This window comes from Phalacrocorax carbo, chromosome 16 (genome assembly GCF_963921805.1).
Source record: "Phalacrocorax carbo chromosome 16, bPhaCar2.1, whole genome shotgun sequence".
Classification (NCBI taxonomy): Eukaryota; Metazoa; Chordata; class Aves; order Suliformes; family Phalacrocoracidae; genus Phalacrocorax; species Phalacrocorax carbo.
This window is the reverse complement of record NC_087528.1, coordinates 14,038,227-14,053,141: the sequence shown is the minus strand read 5'-3', so window position 1 is coordinate 14,053,141 and position 14,915 is coordinate 14,038,227.

The window sequence follows — 14,915 nt, the reverse complement described above, 5'->3', positions numbered from 1 at the left end:
CATCCCAAAGCTCAACTCACACATCCAGAAGACAACCTAGGTAAAAAGACTTGCAGTCCTCAGTTTACCCATCAATACACAGCAATTATTTCCAATTCCTCTAACATAAACCACAGTATCAGATAAAGCCTGTCTCCCATATGCATGTTCCCACTTTCAAATTCACCAGTTGGGAACAAAGCAAAGGCACCTTTGCCCTTCCCTATCCACAACTCCCAGAACCTAATATCTTGCACATTTACACATTCATACAGTTCCTGCAACAAAAGCTATCAATAAGTTACTGCCTAAATCAGAGCACTAGAGGTGGTGGGTAGTCCTGATAGTCTGAGAAAGGGGAATTTGCTGGAAGTCCTGGAGAGTGACTGATCCAGTTTTGGGGACACGGCACTTGAGCTGCTTTAAATGCTGTCAGATCTAAACACACTCTTCTCCTAGTCATTGACATTTAAGTTATTGAAAGAGGTCAGGGACACAGGGACAAGGTTAGAAAAACTGTGCATGGGATCCAGCCTAACGTACAGCATCTGGCACTGCCATGTGCATTAAGAGTTTGCTCCAAGAAGGGCTCTGACATTGCAGAACCCACATTTTGGGTGTCTGGGCCCCAGCCCGGAACCCAAACCTGTTCCAAACTGAGGTTCTGGGGTGCTATGTGGTGTCCAGCAGCCCAGTGGATTATTGGTCATGGCTGAAGAAGGGACAGGAGGGCCTTGGCAGATCACAGCATGGGGTTAAGAAGGCCGTGGGAGGAGTGGGGGTGGCTGAGACCTCTACCAGGACATACCAGATGAGGGTTTTCTCCCATCAGGTTGGGGAGGGAGCTCTGGTGTCCCATTCCAAGGTAAGCTCTAATAGCTGAACTGTAAAGGCAGCATCCTGTGGCAGCAACAGGTTAAGTATTAAGTAGAATGACTGAATGTCTTGCATTGGAAGGGACCTTCAAAGATCATCTATTCTAACACCCCTGCTGTGGGCAAGGACATCTTTCACTAGATTAGTTGCTCAAAGTCCCATCCAACCTGACCTTGAATGCTTTCATGGTAGGACACCTGTAACTTATCGGGGAAACTTGTTCCACCCTCATTGTAAAATATTTCTTCCTTATATATTCAAAATATACCCTCTTTCAGTTTAAAGCCATCACTTTTTGTCCTGTCACTACAGGCAGTGATAAAATATCTTTCTCTGTCTTTCTTATAAGCCCCCTTTAAATATTGAAAGGCCTCAAGAAGGTGCCCTTGAACCTTTCTCATCTCCAGGCTGAACAGCCCCAACTCTCTCAGCCTTTCTTTATGGAAAGGCACTCAGATAATTTTTGTGGCCCTCCTCTGGATCCACTCTAACAGGTCCATGCCTTTCCTGTGCTGGGGACCCCAGAGCTGAAGGGACTATTCACGTGGGGCTTCACTTAAGCAGAGCAGAGGGGGAGAATCACCTCCCTTAATCTGCTGGCCACTCTTGATGCAGCCCAAGTTGTGGTTAGCTTTCTGAGCTGCAAGTGCACATTGCTGGCTCATGTCCCATTTTTCTTCCTCCAGTATCCCTGAGTTCATTGAGTGGCTGCTGTTGCTTTTCTGTGAGATCCTGCTCTCAGTGGTACATAGAAATTCTGTCTTATGCAGTGCTGTCAGGCTGAGACAGAGTGCCCTCAGGATGTGCCTGGATCTCCAGGGGCTATGTGGAGAGTCTAGCTGAGTGTGACTTTGGGCACTGAAAATGTTTGAATTTCCAGTGGCCAATATAAAACCGAGTCTTCTCAGTAGAGCCCTTCTCGGGTTTTGCTGGTGTGTTGCACGGGATGTGGACCCAGCTGTGTAACAGGCAGGAGTGAGGCACATGGCCAGGCACCTCTGGGATGAGGGAAGGTCTGGTTTAAAAGGGAGTGGACAATCAGTCAAGGTGTTTCCACGTGTTGACATTCACTTAGCAGTGCTTTTAGGATGGCGAGATTTGATGTACCATCAGGTCTGTTCACAAAAGAGTTTAGAAACCAAATGCCTTCTGTGGAATTTGTCCCAACCCCGGGGTAGCTTATCCCGTGTGAACCAGGATGTGGGAAAGAAGAATTCCTTCCTCACTCCCTAATAGCCTCTCAGTAGTCAGGAGACATTTCCTCTAACCGCAAATCATTCAGGTTTTTTTTTAGTTAAAGGTCAAGTGGGTTCGGTCAGTGTTCCCAGGAGGATATAACTGAACTCTCTGTGCTATTCCACAGGTATATAGCAGAAAATACCCGTACGTCGTTTTATGAAGGTGTTGCATTACAAGTGCATGAAAGGTGTGCCCAATTTCCAGTTTTACTTAAGGAAAAATTAGAGCATTTTGTACATTTTTTTCTGTGTAGCATATTAAGAATATCAGGGAAGATAATTGAAACAATACTCATAAAGATTCTGAAAAAATAGTGGAAAATATTATATCCTTAACTGTTGTATGCCACAGTCCTACAATATCCATATGAAAGTATATATGTAAGTCAACCATTATATTCCTTTCAGCTTATCTGTACATGAGCAACATGCTGTTTGCTAATATATTTCACACTCCTAAACTCAGGTGACACCCTGTATTGTTACAAATAGACTTACAATGTTTTTTCTGTTTTTTTCAAATACTCTGAATTCTCTGGATTTTTTAAAAAAATTTCATCTTTACTTAAAAGTCTTCTTTACAGAACTATCTTTTTACTGAATTGTGTTATCAAATTCAAACTATAAACGGGTTTCCCCACTATGATTGTCTTATATTGTCCAAAAACAATGCAAAAAATTCAAAGTACAAAATTATAAAGAACTCTTGGTTAGCTTATGGACCCTCACACAATTCCTACATGCTGAGTGAAATGTATTTGGAGGGAGTAATAAACATTTAAACTTGGTGATGTGTATGTGCACTCAGGCACGATGTCAAATTCAGTTGATTTTCAATGTGCAGAGAGAGGAATATAATTATGCTTTCCCAGAAAAGCTGAGGAAAATGCCTATACACTGAGCTCATCTAAAATATGAAGGCTTCTCATGAAAGAAACTGTCCCACTGCCTTTTCCAGAAGCCACAGGGTCTAGTGCAGCACTGACCTATCTTCTCAGTACGACCTTGAAGTGAGCCTTTCAGGGCTCTTTTCAGGTTACAGCAACAGCTGAGAAAAGAAGTAGCTGATTCCCACTACTGCCAGGACTTAATGGAAACTCAGCAGGGGATGGCTGGACAAATTAATTCCTTTGTATATCCTCTCTCTGATATTAATGTCCCCTGCTCTTTGCCCCCATTCCCAGGGTGACATATAACTGAACCCTTTTCCTTGTCCCTCTCAAGTCTCCTTCTGTGTACAAGTGTAGTTTCTGAGGCAAATAGCACGGCAAAATTTTGCAGTGCAGCAGGTTTTGCTTCACAAGATGCAGGATCAAGAGTAATGGAGAAGGCCACAGCAGGATATGTTTTTAAAACTGAAACTCTCCTGTATGTTTATTCTTGGGCTAACTCCGGTCCTATTCAACAGCAGCTATTTTTGTTCACTCACTTAGGTATAATTGAGGCAGTACTATGTGCATTGAAGAAAGTGGTCTTATATTTGAGTGAATTATGTCTGTGCTATAATTCAAAGAGAAAATTAATTGCAATTAGAAGTGTCTTAATGTTGTTCTTATAACAACACCTTTGGTCAACCTGAATAGCAAGGAAAGCCATAGTTCCCTAGGATGTATCATATGAAAGAAACTGCACCACTTTGTTAGGCAATGCTGTAAACATGCTCCTGCAAAGCACCGAGCATCTTGGCAGGAATGGAAAGCTCCATTTCTTCCAAAAGCAGGTAATAAATTAGAAACAGCTTAGATAAGAGCTTGAGAGGAAGTCAGCCTCATGTATTGGAGGAAACTTTCAACTAGCTGATTAACTCAATGACTGATTAAACTCCAACTCCCAATTAAAGTACAAGTATTTCCTTATGGAATGATACTTAAATAATGATGGTTTCAATGTCAGACCAAAGAAACAGCATAAGTAAATAGGTGGAAAGCAAAGCTAACTTCACTGGTCTGGATTTAACTTACTCAACATTGTGTGGTTGACACAGATGCCAAAGTCAGAAGCCCAGCAATCATCAGTCCCCTATAAGAGCCAACAGCCAAGGAAGATTGAAAAGGCATGGGCAGGCAGCAGATATATTCATTCACTTCAAGCATACTACAGGAAAATCTCTGCTGTGAGTGTTCTTGACTACCATATAATTACATCCCAAGCTACTAGAAGAATTTTCAATATAAAAAGACATTTGAGGTCTTAGTTGTTTAGGAGGACCTTAATCAGTCCGTGCAAACCTGATCATCTTGGTCTCCCAGGTCACAGCTGACAGCCCCACCTCAGTGACACCTCACAGTTCATTTCCTGTTCCAGAGGAATCCCCTTGCTGACGTTAGATCTGACACACTGAGAAAATAAAAAGAAACACGTTAACATGTTTATGTTTTAAATTGCCGGTTGTCTTCTACCTTCACCTCAATAAGAATATATAAAAAGGGATAATCCTTTACTTGATGCTTTAGTAGTCAGCTGTAAAAGACCTTGCTCATTGAAAGAAAGAGCTATAGACCATTGAAAAATGTTGCCAACAATTCACATTTTGACTAAACAAAACAAAAAGTGTAAAGGAAGGGAATCAAGATGAAAAATGTAGATTCGTTATGTATCTTACTTGAAAGTGCATTGGTAAAATCATTCCAGAACAACATGGTTTCATGAATAATTTGTTCGTATGTCAGAATTTTGCCAGAACTTACCACCCATGATATTAGCACAGTGCTGCTTAAGTCTTCCAAGAGCAGATTTTTATATCCGCAGCCTCTCCACAGAGACTGGCTGGCTATTTACAGTGCTGGGTAAAAGCACTCGGTGCCCACAACAAAAACTGACTTAGCAGGGGCTTCATCAGTATTTTCATTAGTGTTTTGAACAGGGAGAAGACACAAAGACAATAGAAACACAGGCAAGAAATATTGAAGAGTAATTTAGCTGGAAAAATTGAACTAAAACATATGGAAACAAAAGCCTGAAATATTCTTTGGTAACCTTGGCCAAATACCAGTGATTTTTTTTTTCTGCAGCTTTCAGTCAAAAGGCAAAATATTTCACTGATTTTTTGCTGCCCCCCCGCACCCCCCGTTCCTTGGTTGCAGGCTAAGGATTTCAGGAAGTAATCTCAATGATGACTACCAACGAAAACAGACTAAGCATTACATTCAAGTTTCAAGACAAAGTGGTCAGGGAAAAGTAATTTGGACTATGCTTGTAGAGGTCAAAGATGGGGACGAGCATCAGATGAAGATCACTGAGAACCACTGGATACCCAGGGCTTCTCTGTCACTGAAACTACCCATACAGATAGCACTTCTTTAATTTTCTGCAGCTGGAAAGCCATGGTGAAATCACAGAAAGTTTGCAGGCAGCCTGTTCTGGAATGTTCTTCTTCCGTAAGAAGCAAAGATGGCAAAGACTCATGGTCAGTCACTTGGCCACTCCCTTGAGCGTACCCTGAAGGGGTTTGAGCTACGCATCCTTTGTGGCAGCTTGTTTTTTCTTTCATAAAGCTGATCTTTCTCCCACCAATGATTAATTTATATTTCCTGACATGTTGGCCTGTAAGGATCTTGCAAAGAAGGCTATAATCCAAAGTCCTCAATCCTATTTCTTGTCTGCTCTAAGTTCACACGTGCCGGAGAATTACACGGGAGAAAAGTCCACCTCGTGCTGTGTCCTTGCTAGTACACTGCGCTATGCCAGGGAACATTTGCAGATAGGGGAAGACAATCACTCCTACTGATAAAATATTAGTGGATTCCCTGTCAAGCTGTTGACCTGTGCCAGATACCAACCTCCTAAGCAGATTCAAAAGCATAACTGGACAGCTGGCATTTTCTGGGACCATTCCCAATACAGCCTGCCTCCAGCCTCATCATTCTTGATATGGAAATGGTTTACTCCTATAAGCATAAGCAGTCCTATGCCAGCTGGCCGAAGTTCCTGGACATGCTTCATTTACCAGCGTAGCAGCAGTGCTCCTGTAGAAAGGTTGGGAGCAGCCACAAAGGTACCTGACCTTGGGAAATGAGGGACCTGCTGGACGAAGCAACACTACCTTGATGGAAAAAGAGAAGGAAATGGCTCCTGCCTCTGTTCGCTTTCTGACATGTTTCCACCTCTGCAGAGCAGGACTCCGCTGCACCTGCATGCAAAGCACAACAGAGTCAGAGAAGAGGTAGAATGAGAGTAGACCAGGGATACAGGCTGTCCTGCACAGCGATGTGGTGTGGGAAGGCTCTGAGGTGCTGACATTCCCTACAGAGGAGGGGGGATTTGGGCCTGCTGAAAATAGAACCTTCTTGGGATGGGGAACAGGCAGCTGTCTCGCTCTCTGCCGCCGCTTAAGGCATGGCTTCCCCTCCCCCATGCTCTGTCCCTCTCTGTGAGACCAGGAGCGAGAAGTCACCTCTTAGCAAGGCAGCACAGGTCAGGTGGGAAAGTGGCAGCCTCTCAAGACTGCTAGTCTCTGTCCCATTAGGACACCCCACCCCACACCCCCACTCATGATTTTTTCTTGGTGCCATTCATCTCGTGAAGGAGAAACTTGAGCTATACACACACTAAATAGGCGTGTGGATGAGGACAGGGACCCCGTGAAATATCAAGCCAAACAACTTCAGGCTCTTTGTAAAGGTGTAAGGATTTTCATAGTATATCTTGCAAATGCCTCATTTGGAAGCTGAGGCTCTATGGGCTAGACAAATGGCTTGCTGTGACATTTGAAAATTGCCTGGAGTGTTCAAGGAGTAGCAATCAACAGCTAATTATTACCTGTTTTATATGTGTGTATATATATCTGTTGAATATATATATATATCTCTTCTATGTAACTGTTAGCTGTTACATATGTGTTATAGCTAATAGATATAAAACAATACATATATTATAGCTAATAAATATATGCTATAGCTAATTATATAACAGCTGGCTGGCAGCTGTCAATGAGAACAGTACCCCCGTGGTTCACAATGAGGCCCTTCCTACCGGTTTAATCCTGGTAGTCAGGTAAGCTCCGCACAGCTGTTTGCTCACTTCATCCCAGTTGGACTGGGGGTAAAAAGTGTGAAAATGGGCAAGCTGAGATAAAGACAGTTTATTAAACGGTAAAGCAAAAGCCATGCACACAAACAAAGCAAAATAAGGAATTCATTCACTAGAGGCAGAAGTTTAGGCATTTCCAGGAAAGCAGACTCCTTCAGGAATAATGGTGACTTGGGAAGATAAACAATATCATTTCAAATATCCCCCAATCCCTCCTTCTTCCCCCACCTTTTATTGCTGAACGGAACATCATATGGCCTGGAATATCCTATTGTCGGTTGGAGTCAGCTGTCCCGTCTGTGTCCTCTCCCAGCTTCTCGTGTACCCCTAGTCTATTTGCTGGTGGGGCAGCAGCACAAGAAGCAGAAAAGGCCTTAGACTCATAGAATCATTAAGCTTGGAAAAGGCCTCTAAGATCACACCACCTTGGTCTTCTAAACCACGTCCCAAAGTGCCACATCTATGCAGTTTTTGAACACCTCCAGGGACGGTGACTCCACCACCTCTCTGGGCAGCCTGTGCCAATGCCCGACCACTCCTTCAGGAAAGAAATTTTTCTGACTATACAATCTAAAACTCCCTAGAAGCAGCTTGAGGCCATTTCCTCTTGTCTTATTGCTAGTAACTTGGGAGAAAAGAGCAACAGCCACCTCACCAAAACCTCCTTTCAGGTACTTGTAGAGAATGTTAAGGTCTCCCCTCAGCCTCCTCTTCATCAGGATAAACACCCCCACCTCCCTCAGCCTCTCCTCATAAGAATTCTTCTCCAGACCCTTCCCCAGCTCCGTTGCCCTTCTCTGGACACGCTCCACACCTCAATGTCCCTCTTGTTGTGAGGGCCCCAAAACTGAACACAGTATTCAAGGTGTGGCCTCGCCAGTGCTGAGCACAGGGGCACCATCGCTTTGCTACTCCTGCTGGCCACACTCTTCCTGATACAGGGCAGGATGCTGTCGGCCGCCTTGGCCACCCGGGCACTGCTGGCTCATGCCCAGCCGGCTGTCAGCCAGCACCCCCAGGGCCTTCTCCGCCGGGCCCTTCCCAGCCCCCCTGCCCCAGGCCTGGGGCGCTGCCTGGGGTTGGTGTGACCCAAGGGCAGGGCCCGGCACTGGGCCTTGTTAAACGTCACACAGTTGACCTCCGCCCATCAATCGAGCCTGTCCAGGTCCCTCTGCAGAGCCTTCCTGCCCTCGAGCAGATCAACACTCCTGCCCAATTCGGTGTCATCTGCAAACTGACTGAGGGTGCACCTGATCCCCTCATCCAGATCATTGATAAAGATATTAAACAAGACTCGCCCCAACTCTGAGCCCTGGAGAACCCCACTCGTGACTGGCCACCAACTACATTTAGCGCTGATCACCACAACTCTCTGGGCTCGGCCAGCCAGCCAGTTTTTACCCAGCAAAGAGTGCACCTGTTCCAGCCATGAGCCACCAGCTTCTCTAGGAGGGTGCTGTGGGAGACAGCGTCAAAGGCTTTGCTAAAGCCCAGGTAGACAACATCCACAGCCTTTCCCTCATCCACTAGGCAGGTCACCTGCTTATAGAAGGAGATCAGGTTGGTCAGGCAGGACCTGATTTTCATGAAGCCGTGCTGGCTGGGCCCGATCCCCTGGTTGTCCTGCACTTGCCTGGTGAGTGTCAAAGCATCAAGCCTCCAGTCATCTGGGACCTGCCCTGTTAATCACGGCTGCTGATAAATGTGGAGAGTGGCTTGGCAATCTCCTCCACCATCTCCCTCAGCACTCCCAGGTGAATCCCACCCAGCCTCATAGACTTGTGAGTGTCTTGGTGGAGCAGCAGGGTCATAAACTACTTCCTCCTGATTATGGGGGGTTTGTTCTGCTCTCTGTCCCTGTCTCCCAGCTCAGGGGGCTGATTAGCCTGGGGATAACTGGTCTGACTATTAAAGACTGAGGCAAAGAAGGCATTAAATACCTCAGCTTTTTCCTCATCCTTGTTTGCAACGTTCCCCTCCGCATCCAGTAGAGGATGGAGGTTCTACTTGGCTTTCTTTTTGTTGTTAATCTATTTGTAAAAACATTTTTTGTTATCCTTGACAACATCGGCCAGGTTGAGTTCTAGCTGGGCTTTTGCCTTCTAATTTTCTCTCTGCAAGATCTAACTACGTCTCTGTATTCTTCTTTAGTTGCCTGCCCCTTCTTCCAAAAGTGGTCAACTCTTCTTTTTTTCCTGAGTGCCAGCAAAAGCCCCCTTTTTAGCCAGGCCAGTCATCTTCCCACTGGTTCATCTTGCGGCATTTGGGGACAGCCTGCTCCTGTGCCTTTAAGACTTCCCTCTTGAAGAAAGCCCAGGCTTCCTGGACCCCTTTGCCCTTCAGGACTGTCTTCCAAGGGACTCTCTCAACCAGTGTCCTGAACAGGCCGAAGTCTGCCCTCTGGAAATCCATGGTATTGGTTCTGCAGACCCTCTCATTACTTTGCCAGGAATCAAGAACTATATCTTTTCATGGTCACTAAGCCCAGGATGGCTTCCAACCACCATATCTCCCACCAGTCCTTCTCTTCTTGTAAACGCTTGCGACTCTGTGTATGCACTGTTCAGCAATAACTTTATCATCCCTGTGTTATCAACACTGTTTTCATCACAAATTCAAAACATGCCCCCATACTAGCTACTATGAAGACATTTAATTCTACCCGAGCTGAAACCAGTACACATAGTTAGTAACTTCTGGCACAGAAAAGAACATTCTAATGGTGTCTCATTTCCTCTTTTTGAAGTACTGCAGCAGTGCAATATCCAACCCACCTGTAGAAACATTCCTTTTTCAGGCTCAGCAGGCACGACTATCAGTCCCACTCAACTGAACAGACTATACTGAAACCTGATGTCTGAGGATCATGTTGTCAGTAATCCCCAACTGTTATGAGATTTGGTGGCTGTTCAAACTAATGGCAAGAGTTAGCTTTACTCTAATGTAGCAGGTGAGCTGAAGCTCTCTCACCTTTTCGGGGAACGTGGGGTCTGTCTCCTTTTTTCACCTGAGTTTCCTATTGCACCTCTTTCTGACAATGCTGCTTCTATCAAATGGCACTGAAGTCTGCCCAATACCCAGTAAGCTCCAATGGGAAGCTTCTCCTAGCGTCTCTTCAGCCTGTGTGAGCCCAGCCTCTTGCCGTTCCCCTACAGATGAGCTCCAGAGGTGATGTCTGCACATTAACTTGATTCCAGCTCTAGTAGGTAGAACAATCGAAACCATTCTCTTTTAGGTTACAGTAAGGACCTGGTACCAGGTTTCTGAAAGAAAAAAAAAAAAAGCCTCAAAATCCAAAACCTACTAAATGAAACAGGCAGACACTCCTTGTTTCTGAGCAAAACACAGCTTTATTACAAGAACACAGAACGGCAGTTGGGTGTTTAACTAGGAGAATCAGGTTTGTGCCAATCTATTCTAGTTGCACAAGGAGACAAGCCTGAGTTCGCTGACCTGTGCTGCCTTTGTGTGAGGATGGCAGCAGAGTTAAACCTTCAGGTGTGTCCTTTGCAGCTGAAAGTTGGGACCAGTGATAAATTCTCACGCCCTTTCATGTGAGATTGCCAGAAAGCTGCAGTTGCAGACAAATGATTCTTGGGAGTGTGGTGCAGTCTGTGCAATCCCAGCTGATAAGGACTTGTGCTGGCATCTGACTTATTGGCACAAAAATAAAAAAACACCAGTTCAGAGAAACAATGATCTGGCCTCAAAACTCTCTGTAAAATGTCTTTTCTCCACTGACTTTCTGCATAAGGTTTTCTTACTTAAATGTCCCTCTGTGGTTCCTTTTCTAGGAGGCTGGGCCCCAAGAGCTTCCTGCAGAGCAAATACAACACACACCTCTTTCCTATGGGACTAGAACTACATTCTCTGAAGTTCATATAGTATACAGGGGAGTATCCTTTACTCCTGTGCCACAGTTATGCACTCAGTAATGAAATGGTAATCCATCAGCTGCAACTTCAAACAAAGAATGGGACTTGTCAGGTAAAAACAATTGCAGTTAACTGAGTTATTCTTCTTCCTAAAGCCAGTTTTGTACTTTCAAAATGCACTCAGACTGCCCTCCAGCTCTTGCAAATACATAAAGGTCTTTTGTGTACATCCAGGGACATAAAATTCCCAGCTCCATCAGATTTGCTTTTTGTTGCCCTTGCATCCAGAATTCTTCTGTACCACAGTGAACACACAGAGTCAGTGTGTAAAACATGCCAGAGATATTCTTAACTATCTAATGCAAACTGGAACCAGGTGGTGAGAAAACAGACTCCAATGATAAGCAGGGCTACCTTACCCAGCACTGTGCTTGAGCTACTATAGTCCCAGCTAGACAAGGTAGAATTGATTCGTGATGGCAAGCAAGCCCAAAGCCTTTCTCAGTAGGAATTCAAGCTCCCAACAAGTAGAAGGCAACGACCTGCCTTTACATCTTTCACTATTTCCTGACTGTAACAATAAAATAAAGTCTCTGAAGGAGCCACAGGATCAGAGCAGCTGTGTCACAGGCAAGAGATCTGTCAGCTTTGTTCCTGTATCCCTACAAGATATTGGGATAGTATATATTATGTGAGTATTTAGGGGAGGTGGTCTCAGCATAGGTGAATCATGAACCTCCATCATCCGAAGGATGTTAGAAAACTAAGTAAACAGGTGCATTTTGGTTGGAAAAATGAGGGCACTGGGCTGGAGTCTTTTCTGTCAGCTGCTGGCTGTGAGTTACCCTAAGAAAAAGAAGGTCACACACAAAAAGATAAAGTTTTTGCTGAAGCCATCAGCAGGGCAGGTGGACAGCAGGCCAGAGCTACAGCCCACAAACTTATCTCATGGGGATGGCAGTGAAAAGCCAGTAGGGATGCCAGGATCCAAGAAGAAATGATTTTCCCCATGTCATGAACAGGCCCTCCCTTCACACCCGCTTGTACAGTCTTTCCGTAATTGCTAGAGTTATTAGGGTCCTGGCATTAACCAGATGCTGCTCTCCCAAGTGATGGGATGTTGGAGAAGAGGCAGTCAGAGTGTGCAAGAGCCTTCTGGGCTCTGTGTTTGCAAACTGGCTGCTGGTTGATAGAGAGGCCTCTGAGGAACTGACCCCAATATGAGGGTCTGAGTCCTGTCTTGGTGTGTCAGGGATACTTGTGTCGGCAGCCCTCTTGCTGCCTCAGTATGCTGTGGTTGTCTGGCCTACAAGAGGTGAAGGCTTGTAATAGGTCTAGTCGTGTCCTGCTGAGAAAATTTCCAGTCAAGATATCTTTCCTGATCTGCAATACAGGAGGATGAAAAAGGTAATGAAGAAGTAGAATGGATGATAATTCCTGTACTTTTACTGGACTGGCAGGGCAACTTGTCAGTCTTTCTGCCTTAAAATATATCTTGGGCACCAGCATTCAGTAGGTGTTGTTGAAAGTCAGCAAATACAAATATGTTAATTAAAGAAACTAGTAGGAAATCCCAAAATCAAAGAGCTTGGTTTTATATCTCCTCTATCTTGAACAGTACCAGTTCACCAGAACAGTGTCACCGGTTTCCCTGTTGCCCTGGGACAGATATACCATCAAAGTCCTTTTTGGAAAATCACTGGGTTTTGTGTGCTGCTTCATGAGGAAGCAACAAGAGCTATGAAGTCACTTTTTAAATTGGCTGAGTTCTTATGATAACGCTGCTGGGACATTGGGAACACCTATCAGCCTTGTAGGAGAACCTCTACTACTCATTAAATTCCTTGCATTTAAAGACAGTCAGAGATGAACCAAAATAGCCATGATTGCTGAGCAATCTGCACCATAACATGAAAATTCAGACTGAGTTGGTTGCTGCCTTGACAGCTGACGTGGTAACTTAATATTTGATCCACATGTGCTGTGTGACACTGAGGTAAACAAAACACTGCCCCATCAGTTCAGAGCTAAGATGAGAGCACAGCAGCAAACAGTGACTGAAGATAATAGGACAGAGCATCAGCGGAAATCACGTGTGCTGTGGGTTTCCCAAACATGCACACTGATGTCGAGTGCACCAGCTGTGGTACTTTGGAAGCTGTTAGGGGAGCACTGATGACTCTGTATAAAGCTCTGGTGACACCTGCTTTGAAAGAATCTGTACTGTCCCAGACAAACACATTCAGAAAATACTGACTCAAGCCATATGGGGGGCAAAGAGAATTTGTGAGGCCACAGGGGAACAGAGAAGCTCCCTTGAGGGAGAAGCCAGGAAGAGTTCAACTTAGCAAAGGCTTACTATTGCAGGGCAAAAGTTGAGGTGGGAATAAATGCTGTGAAGAAATCTCTACAACTCTCCTAACAGCTCTTGTCTGGTGCAGAAAAGCTTAGGTCCATGCCTGGGGCAGAAAAGCTCAGGTCCACTCCTGGAGATCACTGATGGGTTCCTGTTTGCTGCCCTGCTCAGGGAAACTGAAGCTGTGAGTGAGCTCCCACACCTGCAAATGACTATGCCAATGCCCAAGCAAACAAGAGCTGCGTGCCAGGGAGAGGAAAGTAGAAGAACGTAAAACACCTGACTCAACCGTCCTGAAAGAACAGGTGTAAGCTTACTGAGACAACTGGGAGAAGACTGTGATGATTACCCTATGACTAAAATAACAAATACACTCCTTGTAATATGTGATTGCAGGCCAAGGGACACGTTACCTGGCCTGACAGGAGACCAGATAGCCTTGAGGAATTATTTTAGGGCAAAAATGCATAAATATATGCATATGTGCATAAATAAATGCATAAATATAACCATTTCAGATTCACAGAGGTCAACACTGACATTGTTTTTGCAAGGAACTGGAACAAGTTAATGTCAAGAAATTCAGAATCCCAGACATGGTCACATTACCTCCAGCTTGAAATGAGGACATGTACGAATTGTGTGATTCTTATTAAGGTATTAATCTGACTTCAATATCTGGGATAAGAAAACAGGTAATTTTTCCTGTTTCCCAGGAACTGGGATACTGACAGTCACTGTGCCTGAAGAGTATGCTGGCTTAAATAAAGCACAAAGATCTTCATAGAACCAAAATTCTGGTTTTCCTGGCATGTGCATACGCTGAAGGCTAAAATGAGAGCTGAAATGATAACTTGATATTTGATCCATGTGAGCTGTGTGACACTGGGTAAATACTACTCTCCTGTATCAGTTCTGAGGTAGAATGAGAGCTTGTTGGCAAGAATGCCCGAGAAACCGAGTTCAGAGCATCAGTGGAATCACAGGCGCGCTGGAGGCTTCACAAAGAGGCAGAATGATGCTGAGTGCATCAGATGACATTTGGAAACTGCTGGCACAGCAGTAGTGGCACTGCATAAAACCCTGATGACCATCTCAGCCACACATACTGGAAGAACGAGACAGCCTTGTGCTTCAAGTGACCCCATAGAGGAGCTGCTCAGCAAACCCCTGCTCAGCTCCAGACCCAGGGCAACACGCTGCAGGGTCACCACGTCTGCCCAGCTGCCACACACTCATGCCACCATACTTGCTCCTGCCTCTGTCTGATATGGCACTTTGGTGGCCCCTCAACACCCTCAAAGGCAGGTGAGCATGTCTCTGGCCTGCCGTCAGTCTCAGTCATTCGGCTCCCACTCTCCATGATTTGCCAGCACAGTGTTCTTCCTCCGGAGCTGCTCCTTTGCTTCTGGGTCTCGGGCAGTGCCCAGGAGGCACTGACAAGGCAGCCACCTGCTTTCAGGTGGGACAGATCCTGCAAAGCAAACCCATGGTGTGCTGCCTCCCTGGGCTCTCTGTCTCACGCACTTCATCTCAGTGACTTGCCAAATTCGAAACCAACAG